An 18,106-nucleotide genomic window follows, 5' to 3' on the forward strand; every position below is an offset into this window, starting at 1 on the left:
AGAAACACACGTTTTTCCTAGTAAGAATACTGTTTCATATATCCAGAATGATTATTTTAGATAGGAGGAATGCCATTTAGGATAGCTGGAAGTAAAAACGCAATACACATGAATGGGGAATGTGACGTCATTTGTCCTAGTAAGAATGTCATTTTAGATATCTGAAATGTTGATTTTGACTAGGAAGAATTGAAATACAGATATCTGAAATATATATCCTGTTAACCTAATAAATGTCAAAACGGCTTGCCATAAGAGTTGGCATGTTTCTACAACTTGACGACTTCATGGACACTTACGACATTGAAACGGGTTACTGACGCTCACCTTAGAAGTCCGCTTGAAAGTTTCAATAAATACTTTCCAAATATTTACACCTGCCATCAGAGCTGCATGATGCCCTGCTGGACCTGTCACCTGACCAGTCTGCCTTCTGGGCATGCACATTAGAGGAGTTTTGGCTGCCAATGGACACAGAATACCCAAGATTATCAAAAGCTACAACTGATGTACTGTATCCTTTAGCATCTATGCAAAAAAAAAAATCCAGAATGTGTTGACATTTATTAAAAACAAATACAGATTACGAATCCTGAGAGTTGAATAAAGCCAAGAATACAGCTGCTTTGTTCAAACAAGCAAACCCAGTCATCTGCCAAAAAAAAAAAAAAAAAAAAAATTAAGATCCAACGGGAAACAACCTGAAAGATTTACAACCTGACACAACCAAGACCAGTTAGATTTCTGAAGGTCATTAAAGAAAACCTAACAGCTCTTCAAGAATACGATTTTTGTTAAGTTAAAATACAATAATAAAGCTACTTTAATGATTTTGTCAAATTTTTAAGCATTTTGTTAATTTAAAATAAATAGCGGGGATATTGAAGAATGTAACCTAACATTATCATTTTTATAAAATAAAAGTATATTTCAGTCATTCATTCACTAAAAAGTTGCAGTCAAGACAGGATTTAATTCTATTACAAATCTTCCAGCTACCTTCGGTGCAAAAAACAGCACACATGCGTGTTAATGCACCCTCATCTGATCCGTTCCCTCAACTGCAAGAATATTACTCCATATATGTCCAAGTCACCTGCGACTCTCAGATCTATCTGTTGAATATGTTCTTTAATAGTTAAAATGTACAACCTATGTTTTTATTATAATGTTTTGTTTTAATAAGAAATCAAGGTTATGCCCTGGTTGCCTGGTTTATGATGCCACTGACCGACTCAGCCGGAGGTTTCATTTAATCAGATGCACCGCACACTCCATCAGCGCACTGCATCTTAAAAGGATGGCACAGCAGGTGGCAATTTGCTTTGCAAACTGTAGAAGGTATAGTGGGTAATGTAATTAAAATGTATCCTACATAATTCTTCCCCATTTAGCCACTACACCACGAGGAAGTGCATCCCGATGCACTCATGGGACCAGTTAACAGGCGGCTGTCCATGTTCAGGAGAAATCAATGACCTGTTTGTACATAAAATTACGTTTGAATAATTTGAATCTAACTGTGTGATTATTTATAACCATGTGTATCACTTTAAAAAAAATCAGCAAAATCAGGTTTCAGTGTACATTTTATTATCATTTTTTGTTTTCATTCATCACATTGTTATTTTTCCTTGTAGACCCACTGCTCTCTGTGTCTTTTTGCACTTTTTGCAAGTCTTGACCTTTAATGGGCATTTTTTGTGCATTTACCTATGCAAAGTAGGGCCTGCTGGTCTGTCCTTTCTTACGAGAGATTGGCATTCACTCATCTTAGAGTAAGGTTAATTGTGTGGTCTCTAAACATGTCTACAAATCTTATGGAGGTTTCTTGTTAAAAAAAACAAACAAACAAAAGAACTTAGAAACAAATTTAAGAAGGTATTGGTGAATGAGGCCCACTGCTAATGCAAGACTAGTGTTTTCAGAGGATATGATTAAATGTGGTGGATTGGTCAAGTCAAAGCCCAGGCCTCAAGCCAACTGACAGCTTCACTGAGTAATGAGGTGACAGAGTCAGCAACAATTTACCCCACAGAGAGCAGCCTTACCCCACCACTTAGTTTGGTCATTTTCCACTAACTGTTTTAGGGTATTATTCAGAAATAAGAAATACAGACCAGAAAACATGCATTTATTCTGTTCCCTGAAGAAACCAATAATTCTGCAAACTTGACTGAGGAAGCAAACTATAGCGCTAAGGTTGCAAAGTATTTGATAGCTGAAATAAACATCTTCTCTTGCATATCTCCGTGTTTACACTTTTTTTTATTTCTGTCTTTTTAGATGACATCTGTAATCTTGTAATCATTAAACTGTAGGATCCCACTGACTGCAACGTTGAGTTTTTTCTTTAAAATGTATTAAATCAGCGTCATTCAGTCAGAAATGAACAAAACTAATAGGCTGTGTTGTGTAGTATTCCACTATATGTTTGAGCCACCTAGATTTTTATTTTTATTTCTAACAGTCATCTCAGGTGTATTTTTTTATAGTAAAAATAAAAATAAAATAAAAAATTGGAACAGATATGGACAGGATTCTGTAAATGTCATAATAATAATAATCCCGTAAAAGGTTGGTAATAAATGTAGATTTTGTAGCTCGGTTACTGATTGCTTATACCAATGCATATTCCCACCTTATAATCGCTTTCTCTCTGTAGTGACAAGCAGGCAGAAACAAATGTACCTGCTCTATAAAGTATTTAAAACCTGATTTCCTTTCAGATCATAGATCTGAGAAAGAACATTTGATCTTCTATAGTTTTCTTTTGTCAAACCTGTCAAAAACTGTCGACAGGGAGGGATATCTTTCATAAATCTGCCACAGATAGCTCCCTGCTGCATTGCTTACATGTAGTAAACAGAAAGTATAAGAAATCCTATACAAAATGGTGGCTATAATAATACAATTGTACTTGAACCTGAGTTTGGTTTTCTTTCCTCTGGTCTCTTGTCAGCAGTCATTGAGTAGCATTGTAAGAAAGTGAAAGGGTGGCTGAATGCCTGTGGCCACAGGTAGATACAGGACTGAGTTAAGACAGATAGGGAAGGAAGGAAGGATTGAAGGATGTGTGGGTGAGATACCAAGAAGAGGGGAGGTGGTGGTGGTGGAGGAGAGACAGATAGTGTCACATCTACTATTCAAGGCTATTTGATGAGATGCCTCAACCAGCTGAAAGGAGGAAAGACAGGGAGAGTAAAGAAGTGAAAGACCCCTTTCATCAAGAAGGCTTGTGCCGAAGAACCCTTCTGTCGCCTCCTCCTCATTGCCCCCTTCTCCTTCCTCATCCTCAACCCCCTTCACCTCCCGCATAGGTAGATAAAACACATTCAATCACAGGGAAACGAGCACAGGGGAAGAAATAAAAGAGAAGAGTTCAATCACGTTCATCTCTCGATTTCAAAGACATGAATCAGGTTGGTTGGTGGGGGCTTTAAGGAGTGTTTGAGAACAAGCTAGGGTGCTAAAAGGAAACTTTCATCCATTCTGCTTCATATGATGCCATGTGCATTATGAAATACTTGCACCAATAAGCTCCAAATATCCCAATGAAACCAGTAGGAAGGTGCAATTTGACCACCAACACATGGAAGACAACCATTTCATGTGTTCTCTCTAGTCTAAATCCAGTGACATGTTTGTATGTGAAGCTCTTGCTCCTCCCATTACTTGAACATAACTCAAACTACTATTTTTAGGCAGCTAAGATTAGCAAATTGCTTATTTGATCAGTTATTATTTTCATTTTACCATCACACAGCAGCAGAGTCAGATATATTTTGTCTGTTCAAAGACAGTGCTTTCCACAATAAGTTCTTCTTCTACTTGTTGACTCACATTTTTCTCCTGTAGTCAAGTGCAATGTTAGTGACACCTTAAAAACCTATTTTGACCCAGCTACCGTACTTTTACTTTTACCTACAGTGATAACTCATTTATCATCAGTAATCCATTGTGTGACAGATTCCAACTCCTGATTTAAGATGTTATTAAGTTGATCTACATTTTTTGCCGATAAATACAATGGTATGTCATCTGCATATACTGCCATGGTTTAATGTTTCAGTACAAGTGGAAAATCATTTGTAAAAAAAAAAAAAAACTGAAAATAAAAGGGGTCCTTCACAACTGCCCTGTGGTACCCCACAATTCATTGCTTCAACTTCAGAATAGCTACGATTAAAGTAGACTGTGTACTCACAGTTGCTAAGCTAGCTTTTAATCTATTTAACAGCAGATGGTTCAAATCTATAACAAATTAACTTTATAAATAGAATACTATGGTCTAAAACATCAAAGGCTGCACTTAGGTCTAAAAATACTGTGCTCAACAAATTCGTATTATCAATTTCCTGTAGCCAGTGATCAGTGATCTAAGTGAGTGCTGTAGGTATGGAATGACCCATCATGAAAGCATGTTGATATACTGTGTTTAATCCATTTACTTAAAAATACTCTTGTTTTGGATCATACACAACTTTTTCCATTACTTTGCTTACTGCTGGTAACAAACGTATTGGTCTTCTATTCTGACCTGAAAACTGTTCTTTATTATTTTTAATTAAAGGTATCATTTTTGCTCTTTTCCATAGTGAAGGGAAAACACCTGTCAAACTCAAATTTATGATATGAGAAATGTTCAAGTTCCAGTTCAAGAATTTTTATTATTCCTTGGGGGCAATTAGTTTTACAGCCTGTAACAACATGTATAATAAAAACAACAGACACATCATGTCACAACAAATCCTTTAAAAATTGCTTCAGGAATAAATTAACCCTTTAGTCTGTTGGTCCTACACCTCGGCAGCAGGTATCTACGTCCGAAAGAAAGCAATATGAACTGGTTATGTAGTGGTTGATCTGGATTTGACAGGATCAGTCTGGCTTTCCTCACTGACCTCACCTCATGTAGACCAGTGAGGTTATTCAAGGCTGTGCCAGCTATTTTGCTCGACACCCTGACAATCCCCAACAGTTTGTTTCTATTTTTACCAGCAGAGTAAGTTCAAAGTTAATAAGGACTCCATAAAACAAGAATAAAACATTGATAAAAACATTTACTGATGAGCCTTCTTACAAAGTGAATCCACGTGGGCTTCAAAAGTCAGCCTGTCATCAAGTACATTTCCCAGATACTTGTACTGGTTCACCACTTGAACAGTTTCACCTGACTGGTGAGGTGATGGGACTTTCTTTCCTAAAATCAAAAATCATCTAATTTGTCTTAGAAACATTTATCTGTAGGAGGGAAGACTCACACCAGTCAGTGAAATCCCTGACCACTGACCCGTGACCAGGGTTAACACTGCTGTGGAGAGACTAGATAACCAAGTCACGTGGTCATCTTGATGATCAGTCATACCTATCATTTATTTTTTTTGTTTCTTGCTTTTTATTACTTAAAAGAAACGACTCGACTAAGGTAAAATACTCCTAAATGACCATCAAACTATACCCTGTAGCAGCTGAGATCTACTTAAAATGATCAACTATTTCAAATTATACTAAGTTCTGGCTTTTGTGTTCTTAGGTGCTACATGTAAAATTGTCAATATTAATCTGTTTGACAGTTTTGTTTTTTTACACAATTTTAGTGAACTAATTGCGAGTTTAGGTCTAAATCTTTTACTTTTGTCATTTATAAGTTGTATGAATCAATATTTTCATAAAGGCCTCCAAATAAAGGAACTAAAAATAAATAAAATGCTACAGGCAGGGTTCATAAATTCCAGCTGACATGATCATCTGCGTCTTAAAGAGCATGTTTCTTTTTCTTTATTTTCCCAGAAACGTCCATTGAGGATTTAATATCTGAATGAATGGTAAAGTGACACATTCTAGAGGAATAATTGCATTGAATCTGTCATGAACAGATATAATATCTCCCCAGCAGGCTTCTGAGACCAAATCCAGGCACACAGTGCAGCTGCCAAACCAGCAGAGGTTGGCAGTCTGAGTAACAGCTGACTGTGGTTGTGTCTGCAGCTCAGCTGATGTGTTAGTGCTGTGGTGAGTGGTCAGACTGGAAGCTTTAGGAGCCTGTTATTCTCAAATTGAGTTGAACCAAGCAGTTGTGGTGAAAGGAATCCAGCGGTTATATTGAAGGGAATGAAGCAGAACCAGTCATTTGGGCAGCTATGATTATGGTTGTTGTTGCTGGGTTTTTCAGGTCATTTTTGAAATGCCATATTGTGGGTTGGTGTCTTTTCATTTAAATACAGGTAAACACAAAAAAGCTAATTTGAATGGATCTGAGCCTACTTCAAATACAGAAAATATTAGTCAAAAGGTTAAAAAAAAAATCATGCAAATGCAAAAGTTTACACTCACACTGAGGCTAAACACATGACAAAATGAGACTTATGGTACCAGCATGCTATTTAACAGTGTCACTGCATGAACTTAAAGAAACACAGATTAACTGCATTTTGACACAATAAGGAATTACATATTCTTCTCTCTCAGAAAAAAAAAATGACTGCACAGTGTTTGATTTTAAAAGAACTAATTTTCAGTGATGCGCTAATAATGCCACTCCTGACGTGGAAGCATTTATATTTGGTTGTAGTGCAATTAATCCAAGCCTAGACTGTAAACAAGCAGATAGGATATTGAAGTAGGGGTGTAAAAATACATCGTTCTACATATGTTCATTGATCAATAAGCCAATAGCATCAACACAAATTTAAAATATTAATGAAGCACTTATATAGTAATTAAAATTTGAAAATGAATTTATTTCTAACACAACTTAAAATAGACATATACACAACAAAACAAAGGGACAAGACAAAGTACCCAAAAAGAAGTAGGTAGAAGTAGACAAACTTATTTTTCATTCCCCTTTAAACAATTACATAACAGTTTTTACGACCCCTGTTTGAATTCCAGGGGTAACAGGTTGATAACAAGAAAAAACCAGACCCACGGAGTAAAATATCCAACAATAATTTATTCAACAAAACCAGGGTTCAACAAAAGTACCATAAAACTAACAAAAGGTGTCCTATTTCAGGTTAGATAGTCAGTCCGGTAAAATAAAAGAAAAATAGTAACAAAAAATGTCCTTCAATTAGGTACCAATTAACAATTACATCGTACAACTATTCACAAACACAATCCAATATTTACAATTATAATTAAAAAACTAAAGTCTTCTAATGAGAATGTAACTCAAATTCTATATAAACAAAATATAACAAAACGTCTCCCATTGAGAAAACCAAAATGTTTTACAAACCAAAATCACTACTCAAAACCGAGTGTCTCTTCTCAATTCCTACGTGCTGGCACAACCGTGCAGTTAACAAAAAAGGGAATCTAAAGCTTACCAAAACCACAAGGGTTATCACAAACACAAACCAGCGTTTCTCTCACAACAATCCCAAATAGCGAACTGAGACCACAAAAGCTGTGTCCCAATTCAGGATCTGCACACTTCGAAGTGCGCAGACTACGTAGGCTACAGAGTGTCCTCCGTAGTCTACACACTTCGAAGTCTGCTTAACGTTCATGAAATGGGACAGCCTACCTAGTCTACAAGAATTTCCCATAGCAACAACAAAGGACGTTGAATCACTTAAACCTCTGAAATTACTCGTAGGAAACGTTAGTAGACGCTGAACACGGAGCGGCAACACCGACAGTAAAAAAAAAAAAAGAAAAAAAAAAAGAAAGAAAAACACGGTTTGAGGCTTTGTTGTTTTCCAGCCGGTACACACTTCATTAACCCTTTAAAAGTAATTGAATATCAAATATTACCGAATTTTAATGTCACCATTTAACAAACATGCTTTAAATGTACTTGATTTGTAACGTATATACTAAAGTGTAGTTAAAAAAACATACTTTTTTTTAAATAAAACTTTATTTAAACTTAATACGACTCTTCTGAGGTTGCTGATTCGCCACCGTCCTGTGCGCAATGAATTGTGGGAGAAAAGAGGCCGTGAAGGATGCATCACCAGCAGCCTTCGTTTGAGGCCAAACGAAGTGCGGATTCGAAGGGTGGATTTGGAGGGTCCTTCAAATTCTGTGAATTGGGACAGTACTTCGCGCACCACGATGACGTATGTGGCCGACGAATCCGCACTTCAAAGTGTGCAGACCCTGAATTGGGACACACCCAAAGGCACACGAACGAAGGCGCTTCCTCCTTTTTATCAGCCGTTGTTAACTGTACAGTTTTAAGTAGAGAAATTTGCAATTTCCAAATACTGCAAATTTTGTTTTGCTTAAACTAAATGGTAATCTGTTCATGACACTTCAATGTTTACATTTTTGCACCTCTGTTAATTTTTTCACCTTCAAAAGTTGCCAAAGGCTCTCCTTAATACTAAAGATGCTAGTACCATCAACAAAGATAAAACATTCAAACATTCTAGACACTTTATGTTTATTATTTACCTAAGTAAGAATTTTGGGCCTAACACTGACCCTTGAGGTACAACACATGTTATGCTGCATGTTATGCTGAACAATGATGACATGTCAATACTGATTTCTGTGGCTACATGTGTAGTCACAACTGTGCTGGTCGAGATTGGCAGAGACGTGGCAACAGCCTCTCCAACCACCACCAAAACATTCATACACAGTCATATGCCAGAGATGATAGTAACAGGGGTGAAGTTACCCAGTTATTAAAGTTTTTAAAAGAATCCACATTACTGAGGGAGTGGGAGTCGGATTGTTCCAGTCATTGAATGACCTGCTCTACCACCTGAGCCACTGCCGCTGCAACCCTAGTGAAGCTCAACAAATTTATCGTCAATATTCAGGGTTGTTTTGGGTCGTAATGCAGAGTTTAACACCCACCCAAATGTAGGGTAAGGTGGGTTAAACATGCATCTATTGTTGGTAGACAAAGGCTGCGATAAGCCACAGGTATTTAGATGATTTAGTAGTGACACTAAAAACGATGAATGACTTCAAGCTTAGTAGCTCTTTAGGTGGCAGGTTACAATCATAATGTCAAAAACATTGTCAATATAACCTGAAAACCTGCCTTCAGGTATTAGGAGACAGGGAACATGGAAGTACAGGACTTAGGTTTTGATTTTTTTTTTTTTAAAGGAGATAGTTTTAATCATGCAATCAATAATCTTCTCCATGCTAGATGGACTGCCATATATTGCCTAAATTTTAACCAAGTCATGACTCACAAAAAGTGCTGGAGACAAAAGCACAATGTTACTCCTTTTAAGTGCTGTTTCAAAACATGGGACTCTTAGAAATACACTGGACTTTTGAATTGGTAATAGGACACTCAGTCTGTCTTCCTCCTTGATAAAATATTATTTCTCTGTGCAGAGTGGGTACAAAGAGCTCTCATGCTGGGGTGCAAACTAATCATTACTAAGTGGAAAGTGCTATCAGCTCTTGAAGTAAATATATGACACAGCTAGATTGGCACAATAGACGCCAACGATGGCCTGTCATTCTCCTTGATGACTGGGGTAGAAAACCATTTTTATGGAAAGGACGTGAGTTTCTCTCCAAGGAATTTGATTAAATGTAATGTTGAATGAGAAACAGACAGCTAAAAGAGCCAACTCCAAAAGTATGACTTTTTTGTTGCAAGTAGTATAAGAGCATTAGTCTTACAACAGTTTCTGAAAATGCCCTCTTATAAACATACATACATATATATACACACATTCATATATATATATATAATGTACATGCAGTAAAGGACACTGCTGTCATTTCTTTTTCCTTATGCTAATGTTTTTTTTATATATGTATTTTGGATTTTAAAAAACATGTCATCGTATAAAGTGTATTACCGCTGATAGTGTTAGTCGAATCTATTGGAGCCAATCTTACAATTTGGGGTCACAGTCCTTTGATTCTTTCTGCTCATATAATGCCATATCTGCTTTATTAGTTTTGCGTAACATGAATTGGTGGTTAGCCCAGCTTACTGTAGATAAGCGTGTGTGTGGCAATATGTTCTTGATTGTAGGAAAATGCCTTATATTGGTGTTGTTCTTGGTTCTTCTAGTCATTCAAATCATGAAACCTACTTAAGTGTTCCTTGTGAAGCCATAAAAAGGGAGGGTGAGCCAAGAATAATGAGCACTTAAAACACTGAGTAAAAGTGGGGCATGCGCTAATAATAGCAAAAATATTAATTTGTATTGTCATTCCATTAAATAATACAACAAAATTTAAAAAAGCTCCTCACTACACACTCATTCCCACAAACCCACATATGCACACAGGCAGACGGGCAGTTCAGATAGTTGAGGGTGTGGGGCCGTGGGATAGGGGGGCACAAGTTCAGCTGAGGGCTAGAAGCTGTTCTTCAGCCTTGTTGAACGGCCCTTCAGGGCCCTGTAGTGCCTCCCAGAGGGCAGCAAAGAGGAGATATGGTGGAAGGGGTGAGTGATGTGTCTGATGATTCTGCAGGCCTTGCTTTGGCATTGTGATCTGTAGATGTCTTTCAGGGAAGGGAGGGGGGACCGATGACTTTCTGAGCTGAATTTACTACCCTCTGGAGAGCAGCTCTGTCTGCTTCTGTGCAGTTCCCAAACCATGCTAAAAAGGAATATGTTATTACGCTCTCTATAGAAAAGGGGTAGAAAGGTTTTCAGCAGTCCAGGGGAGATGTTATTCTTCTTCAAAATCCTGAGGAAGTACAGTCTCTGGTGGGCCTTCTTCACTACAGCAGTGGTGTTGATGCTCTATTTCAGGTCTTTTGCTGATGTCAGATCCCAGGAACTTAAAGCTGGACACTTGCTCCACCTCTTGGTGGCCGATCCTCAGCGGAAGTTGCTCATTCCCTGTTCTGTCGGAAGTCCAGGATGTTCAGGGACAGGTTGTTTTCCACACACCGCCAGTCAGTTTGCGAACATCATCCCTATTTGCAGTCTGTAGCTGCAGTCTATAAACCTATGACAGTTGTATCATTTGCAAACTTTATAATGGTGTTTGTTGAGTGTGTGGGTGAGTCCCAGGTGTAGAGGGAGTACAAGGCAGGGCTGAGTACACATCCTTGAGGTGCTCCTGTACAGTGTCAGTACAGTGGAGATGTCGGGACCAAATCTCACTGTTTGTGAGCGGTTTGTCAGACAGTCTTCGATCCACAGACTCAGATGTACATAATGGTCCAGGTCCCGTTGCTTCCTGACTAGTACGCTGGGAACAATATTATTAAAAGCAGAGCTAAAATCCATAAATAAAAGCCTGACATATGCCCCTTTCTGCTCCAGGTGGGACATAGCGATGTGGAGAGAAGAGTTTAAGGCATCCTCTGTGGTTCTATTTTCCTGTAGGCATACTGATGCTGGTCTCAAGTGGGAGAGAGGTTAGGGCCACTGGTCTGTAGTGGAGGGAGCTGATGTTCACTTGTTTTGGTACCAGAACGATGGTAGCAGATTTAAGACAGGTGGGGAAAATAGCATGCACTAGGGAGAGAAATGTCTCTGAAAACCTCTGTGAGCTGGTGAGAACAGTCCCTAGAAGCCTTACATTGACTGATTTCGGCACACATTCAACCTCGTATGTCTGTACGGTGAATATGTAGTCAGCCTTGGTCGGTTTGTGTGGTAAGAGATCATCTGATGGTCTCTCAAACCTAGCAAATAAGTTATTTAGATCCTCTGCCAGGGATGCGTTGTTAAATGCAGGCAGGTCTCTACTGCTCCAAAAGTTTATTATGTGCTGGATGTCCTGCCATACATGTGCCGTGTCCCCAGTCCATAAGTGGAATTTAATCCTCTGTCTGTAGCCCCCCTTGGTTGCTTTAATGCCTTCTTGAGGTTGTGTCTGGCCAGGATGTACTGGTCTCTGTCGCTCGATTTGTAGGCTGCGCCACGTTTCAACAGGAGTCACTGGACCTCTTTTGTCATCTATGGTTTTCTATTTGTTAAGTTAAAGAGCTGCCTCTTGATAGTAACAATGTCCACATAGCTACTTATGTAAAAGAGGACAGTTGATGTGTATTCCTCAATATCCTGGGTGCGAAACAGGCACTAGTCATTGTGTTCAAAACAGTCCTGTAGATGTGCAGAAGCACCCTCTGGCAATGTTCGTGTTATTTTTATGGTGGGTTGGACGATAGGTTGGGACAAGAAACAGTGGCAGGTGATCTGACTGTTCAAGGTGTGGGAGGGGAAAGGCTCTGAATGCTTTGCAATTCACCCATTGACACACACTCATACCCCTATAGGCATATCCATGGGGTTAAGTGTCTTGCCCAAGGACAATTCGACATGTAGTCAGGGATCCACAGACCTTCTGGTTGGAAGATAACTGCTCTTCCTCCTGAGCTACAGCCACCCATGTTGGATGTTAGTATACACACAATCCAGTGTTTTCTCTCCTCTGGTGGCGGTCTCAAGCTGTTTAAACCTTGGAAACCTTCAGATTCATACAATTAAAATCAACTGCCTTAATAAAAACCCTGTCTGGATAAGTATTGTGAAGTTTGTTTAGTGTCTTTATCATGTAGCTGAGCGTCAAGCAAGCATTTGCATCTGGTGCCATATAAATGGCCACGACAACAAAAGCAGGAAATTTCCAGGGCAGGTAGTGGGGTCTACATTTAACTGCCAAGAGTTCTAAGTCCGGTGAGCAGTAGCTTTTAACAATGTCAGTATTTGTGCACCAGCTGTCACTAGTGTAGACACACAATCCGCCACCACTAGTGTTACCGGAATGGCTTGTCCTGCCGACGTAGTGGCTAGCGCAGCCTCCTAAATCGATAGCTATGTCCAGATCTCCGGAATGGAGCAAGGTCTCACAGATGACCATAACACAACTGTCCTGGTCAACTGACCGTGATAATAAGCCGTCTAATTCTCCCATCTTTCAGGTGAGAGACCCGGCATTGGCAACAAAAGGCTAGGAAGCAGTGAGCCACAATCCTGCAGGTTTTTAATGATTCCCTGAAATACAATAATGATGAAGTTACGACTAATCAACTTTAATTGGCCTGATTAGTTGACTTAAAAAATCACTTAAAATGTCTTTTGTGCACCTTTTGCTGAAATTAAAAGGAGCTGAGCCAAAGAATGGTAAAGTTTGCAGTGATGACTGTAAATTCTTTTACTTGAGTTTGTTAGGTTCCTTCTCTGTTAAGCCATAGTTGCTTTCTTGTTTTCCTTGTCAAAATTGTGGTAACTAAGCAAGAAATCAACAGTAACAGGTGAGTTGACCTAATTTTAACAAAAGCTAATATTTTTGCTTCATTCACTTGAATTTCATAACAATGTTTATGAAGATGATAGACTGGCCTCCTATGAAGAATCTAGGCCATGATAGAATGAACTGGCCAGTTGTGGCTTGTTAACACCAAACACATAGCAATTTTGCTATAAAAACACCGAAATGTGCACCTACAAAAGCAGAAACAATGCAGGATTTGTCATTAAAGGTCTTAATCCTACCAGCTTTCACTTATGCATGCATGAACTTGTTATAGACTTCCAAGCTTGGCCATGCTTACATCTGCTTGCCGTTTATCGGATCACTTTTGAGAATCTGTGCCATCAGCTCAACTTAAAGGTATCTTGTGTGAACTCGTATCTAAACAGTGAAAACACAGGGTCTTGCATCTTCCTTGCAAGAACAAACTTGTCTGAAGTATCAGATAATTTGAGATATCTGATGGGCATTTTTCTCAGTTAAAACTGGAACCTTTCTTAAACTACTTTTGAGGATCTATGTTACCAGCCAAACATTCTGAAGGTTTCTAGAGCATTAACTCACATCTAAACTGTGAAAATACTCAGATGTCTCATGTCTACTTTCCATAATATTTGCCTTTTTGACCACCACTTTGCTAAAGGAACATGAGCCAGCAAAAGTCATGTGATTGAACAGAAGCAGCCAGCACATGCATCACTTATGGCTTCACTCTGCACACCTGTTCAACATACTCACTCAGAAGTTGCTGTTGTTAAGGATGAGTATGTCTATTACACCTATCAGCAGGCTGATTTTGTTCTTGATCTCGAGGCCACGAGAACAAAATTGCATCATTTTTCTGTGTGCACAACCTTGCCCTGGCATGGACAAAGTTTCATGTTAAATATGAAATAACCCAGTCAGCTGTTCACTGCACATAAAAACACAGACACCCCCCCATCCGAGACAAAACTTGGAGTATGAATTGAGAAGAACAAAACAAACTTTTTTCTTGTTCTTGCTTCTCGCTGAGTATGTAACAAGTGCAACTGTATGTTGGCATATGTCTTAGTGATGGGATGTTCAACTCTTTTCAGAGAGCCGGCTCTTTTGCCTCTGCTCCCAAAGAAGAGCTGGCTCTTTTGGCTCCTGAACGGGTTCTAATTTAGCGTCTTTTGAGCCCCATAATTTACCTTAACGTCTCAAAAATGAATGGTTTGTGTTTTGAAAACCCTTTTGTGTTCAGCATTGTTACTAGAAGTCTTATAATTGCTTCCTTTTGTGCATTAATTCTGATACAAAACCACTTACTTTTGTTTAATATTTCAACAAACAGTTTTCACGTAATGGTATTATCCTATATCCTCGTATGTGATTGGCCGCCTGTCCATACGGGCCAATCCAAACAAAGTAGTGTTGTGGGCAGAGCTGGGGCTGAGCATTGAGAGCTGAGAAAAAGGAAAAAAAAACTGGGAGCCAGCTCACACTCAATGCGATCCAGCTCTTCTGATTCACTACAAAGCATCACCTCTCAGACCCGGCTCTTTCGTGCATAGCACATCGATAATATATCTGCCTGTAGTCTAACCCAACATATGCATGAAGCAAATCGAAGACGTGAATGTCAGTTTAGAGGCATTGAAAAATAATAATGTCCTATTTTGTTTAATTTTGAATCAATGTATTTTTATGTTGAAGCTACAACCAAATAATGCCTCATACTTTAAGATTTTTATTTTTATAGTCTTTTGAAATGACTATTAATTATCACTTCTTGATTGTGTGAAGTTCCAGCTCACATTTCATGACAATTTTTTAATACAAATTGAAATTTGGAGTCAGTGCAAGCAAGATGAGTAAAATTATCAAGCAAAAGTATTGCACACACTTATTATGGCTTGCATTTATTGAATTTCCCTTTGGGATTAATAAAGTATTTTTCATTTCATTTCATTTCATTTCATTTCATAAACGAATACATATTCTCAGAAGATGACCCTATTGAAATTAAAAACTTTCTGGGCAAAAGATCAATTCACGTACAACCATGCTTGCTAGTATGCATAGTAATAGTAATGGTTGCACATGATTTCACCAGGGTACCCACGGCACAACTGACGTCACTGTGTAGGTGTTTAAACAACTTATCCCTTCATTTACAGGCTTCAGATGGAACATGCATATCTGTCCTGCCACCCTCTAATAGTTGAAGTGGATTTAATCATTTGAAAGTAATCTTAAAGGGAAGTGTAGAATCACTGTGCATTACCTAACTGTTACAAACACAACCCCTGCCGAGTCTGTCATCCTACTGCCGCACGGCAAAGTTCACAAGTCACGATATGCCAAGATGAAAAGGAAAGTATACCCCACAAAAGACAGAATTTTGTTTACACAGAAAAACAGACCTCTTGTTATTTACTGCATTTAAAAACGACCTCATCAACCTTTCCTTCCTGCTGTTACCACCTGGGACCTGGAGGATTTCATCTGCAGGGTGCTGGAATGTGTCTCTAAATTCACAGTTCATCTCTGGCTGCAGCCTCGGCGTGCTGTAAATTGTGTAAGGAACTATGGTGAAAAATCAACGATTTCAACAGATTACAGCACACCACATGGAGGATGGTGTGTGGGGAGAATACCACCGTCTCTGGCTTGCTAATGATTTCCTGAGCTCAAGTTACAAGACTCAGTTGGTAAAGGTGGCGTGGAGTGCAGGAAGAGGATACGCTGATCTTATTTGTCAGAATACTTAGGTGTGCTAATGCTGGCAAAATCAATGCATCACTTGTCAGAGCATTAAAAACACATCACAGATAAAAAATAACGTATAAATATATATATATATATATATATATATATATATATATATATATATATATATATTCTTTCATTCAAATTAAATAGAGACCTTGTTAAAAATTCTCACCCTAAAAATCTCAGACACACAATAACAGTTGTTTTACTGTCATTTAAAACCAGTACAATATCAATTATCAATAGTCAATTGTTGGTTGTGGCTGTCAAGGTGAAAGTAGATTTTAAGCTATTTTATATTCTTAATATTGTTTTAGACATGTACTTTAAAAAACTTACTAATCCTCCTATACAGATAAGCCCAGAGCTCCTTTCCACTGAGAAATGCAACCAATTTGCAAACTTTTTTAGCCAAAAAATTAAAAGCAAAATATTAATTCCACACAGTCAAACAAGAAAATTAGTCTGTGTCTAAAACCCGGAAACAATTCTGCTGTCATGTCACAATTTAAAATGGTGAATTTAAAAGTCCTACAAGAAACAGTTTGGCATTTGAAATCAACAACATGCACTCTGGACATGATACCATCCGACTTTTTAAAAACAGTTTTTACCTCAGTAGAAAGTGATCTTCTACTTATAGTTAACAGCTCGCTGGCATCAGGCATTTTTCCCAAGTCACTAAAGATAGCTGCTATTAAGCCACTCCTAAAGAAAAGGACTCTAGACGCCTCTATAATGAACAACTATAGACCTGTCTCTAACCTCTCTTTTATTTCCAAGATTATTGAAAAAGTTGTATTTCACCAGCTTTATGACTTTTTAAATGAAAGTGGAAATCTTGATAAATTTCAGTCCGGCTTCCAACCTCATCACAGCACTGAAACAGCGTTGGTCAAAGTGTTAAATGACATTGGGTTGAATACCGATTCTGGTCAAGAATCAGTCCTGGTTCTGTTGGATCTCAGTGCTGCGTTTGATACTGTAGATCACAGAATCGTGTTGCACAGGCTGGAAAACTGGGTTGGGACTTTCTGGAGCGGTCCTTAACTGGTTCAGGTCCTATTTAGAAGGCCGGAGTTATTTTGTTACGATCGGCAGCTATGAATCCGAGCAAGTGGCCATGACTTGTGGAGTCCCCCAGGGGTCAGTCCTTGGACCTCTTCTGTTCAACTTGTATATGCTCCCTTTGGGTCAAATATTACAGAACTATAGCATTAGTTATCAAAGTTATGCAGATGATACACAACTTTATGTGTCTCTGTCACCAGATGACTGCAGTCCAATAGACTTAATGTGTCAGTGTCTGGAGCAAATAAACACCTGGATGAGGGAGAATTTCCTACAATTAAATGAAGACAAAACTGAGATTATTCTGTTTGGTAGCAAAGAGAAGAGGGTCAGCATTGGTAAACACCTGGAGACTCGGGCTCTTAAAATCACCAACCAAGTTCGTAACCTGGGAGTGTTGATAGACTCAGATCTGACTTTCAGCAGCCACATCAAAGCTGTCACTAAGACAGCTTTTTACCAGCTCAGAAACATCAACAGAATTAAAAGTCTAGTCTCCCAGAAAGACCAAGAGAAACTCATCCATGCATTCATCTCCAGTAGACTGGATTACTGTAATGGTCTTTTAACAGGACTTCCTAAAAAGAGCATTAAACATCTGCAGCTCATCCAGAACGCTGCTGCTAGAGTTTTAACCAGGACTAAGAGATCTGAACACATCACACCAGTTTTGAAATCTTTACACTGGCTTCCAGTCAGTCACAGAATAGATTTTAAAACCCTTCTGCTTGTTTACAAATCCCAGAATGGTTAAGGCCCAGAAAACATCTGTGATATGTTCAGAGAATATAAACCTAGCAGAGCTCTTAGATCCAAAGACTCTGGTCAACTAGTCCAGACCAGAGTCCAGACTAAACATGGAGAAGCAGCATTTAGCTGTTATGCTGCAAACAAATGGAACAAACTGCCAGTGGAGATTAAACTTTCCCCAAATGTAGACATTTTTAAATCCAGGTTAAAAACATTTCTTTTCTCATGCGCCTATGCATGAAATCTGCACGGTAACTTTTTTAACTTATCTTGCTTTTAATTCTTTTAATGTAATTTATTATTTTATTGTGATTATGTGTTGATTATGTGTTGATGCCATTTACTATTCTAAATATCTGTAATGTCTTTGTTTTATGTAAAGCACTTT

The sequence above is a fragment of the Melanotaenia boesemani genome, chromosome 23 (assembly GCF_017639745.1).
Source record: "Melanotaenia boesemani isolate fMelBoe1 chromosome 23, fMelBoe1.pri, whole genome shotgun sequence".
In the NCBI taxonomy this organism is placed as follows: domain Eukaryota; kingdom Metazoa; phylum Chordata; class Actinopteri; order Atheriniformes; family Melanotaeniidae; genus Melanotaenia; species Melanotaenia boesemani.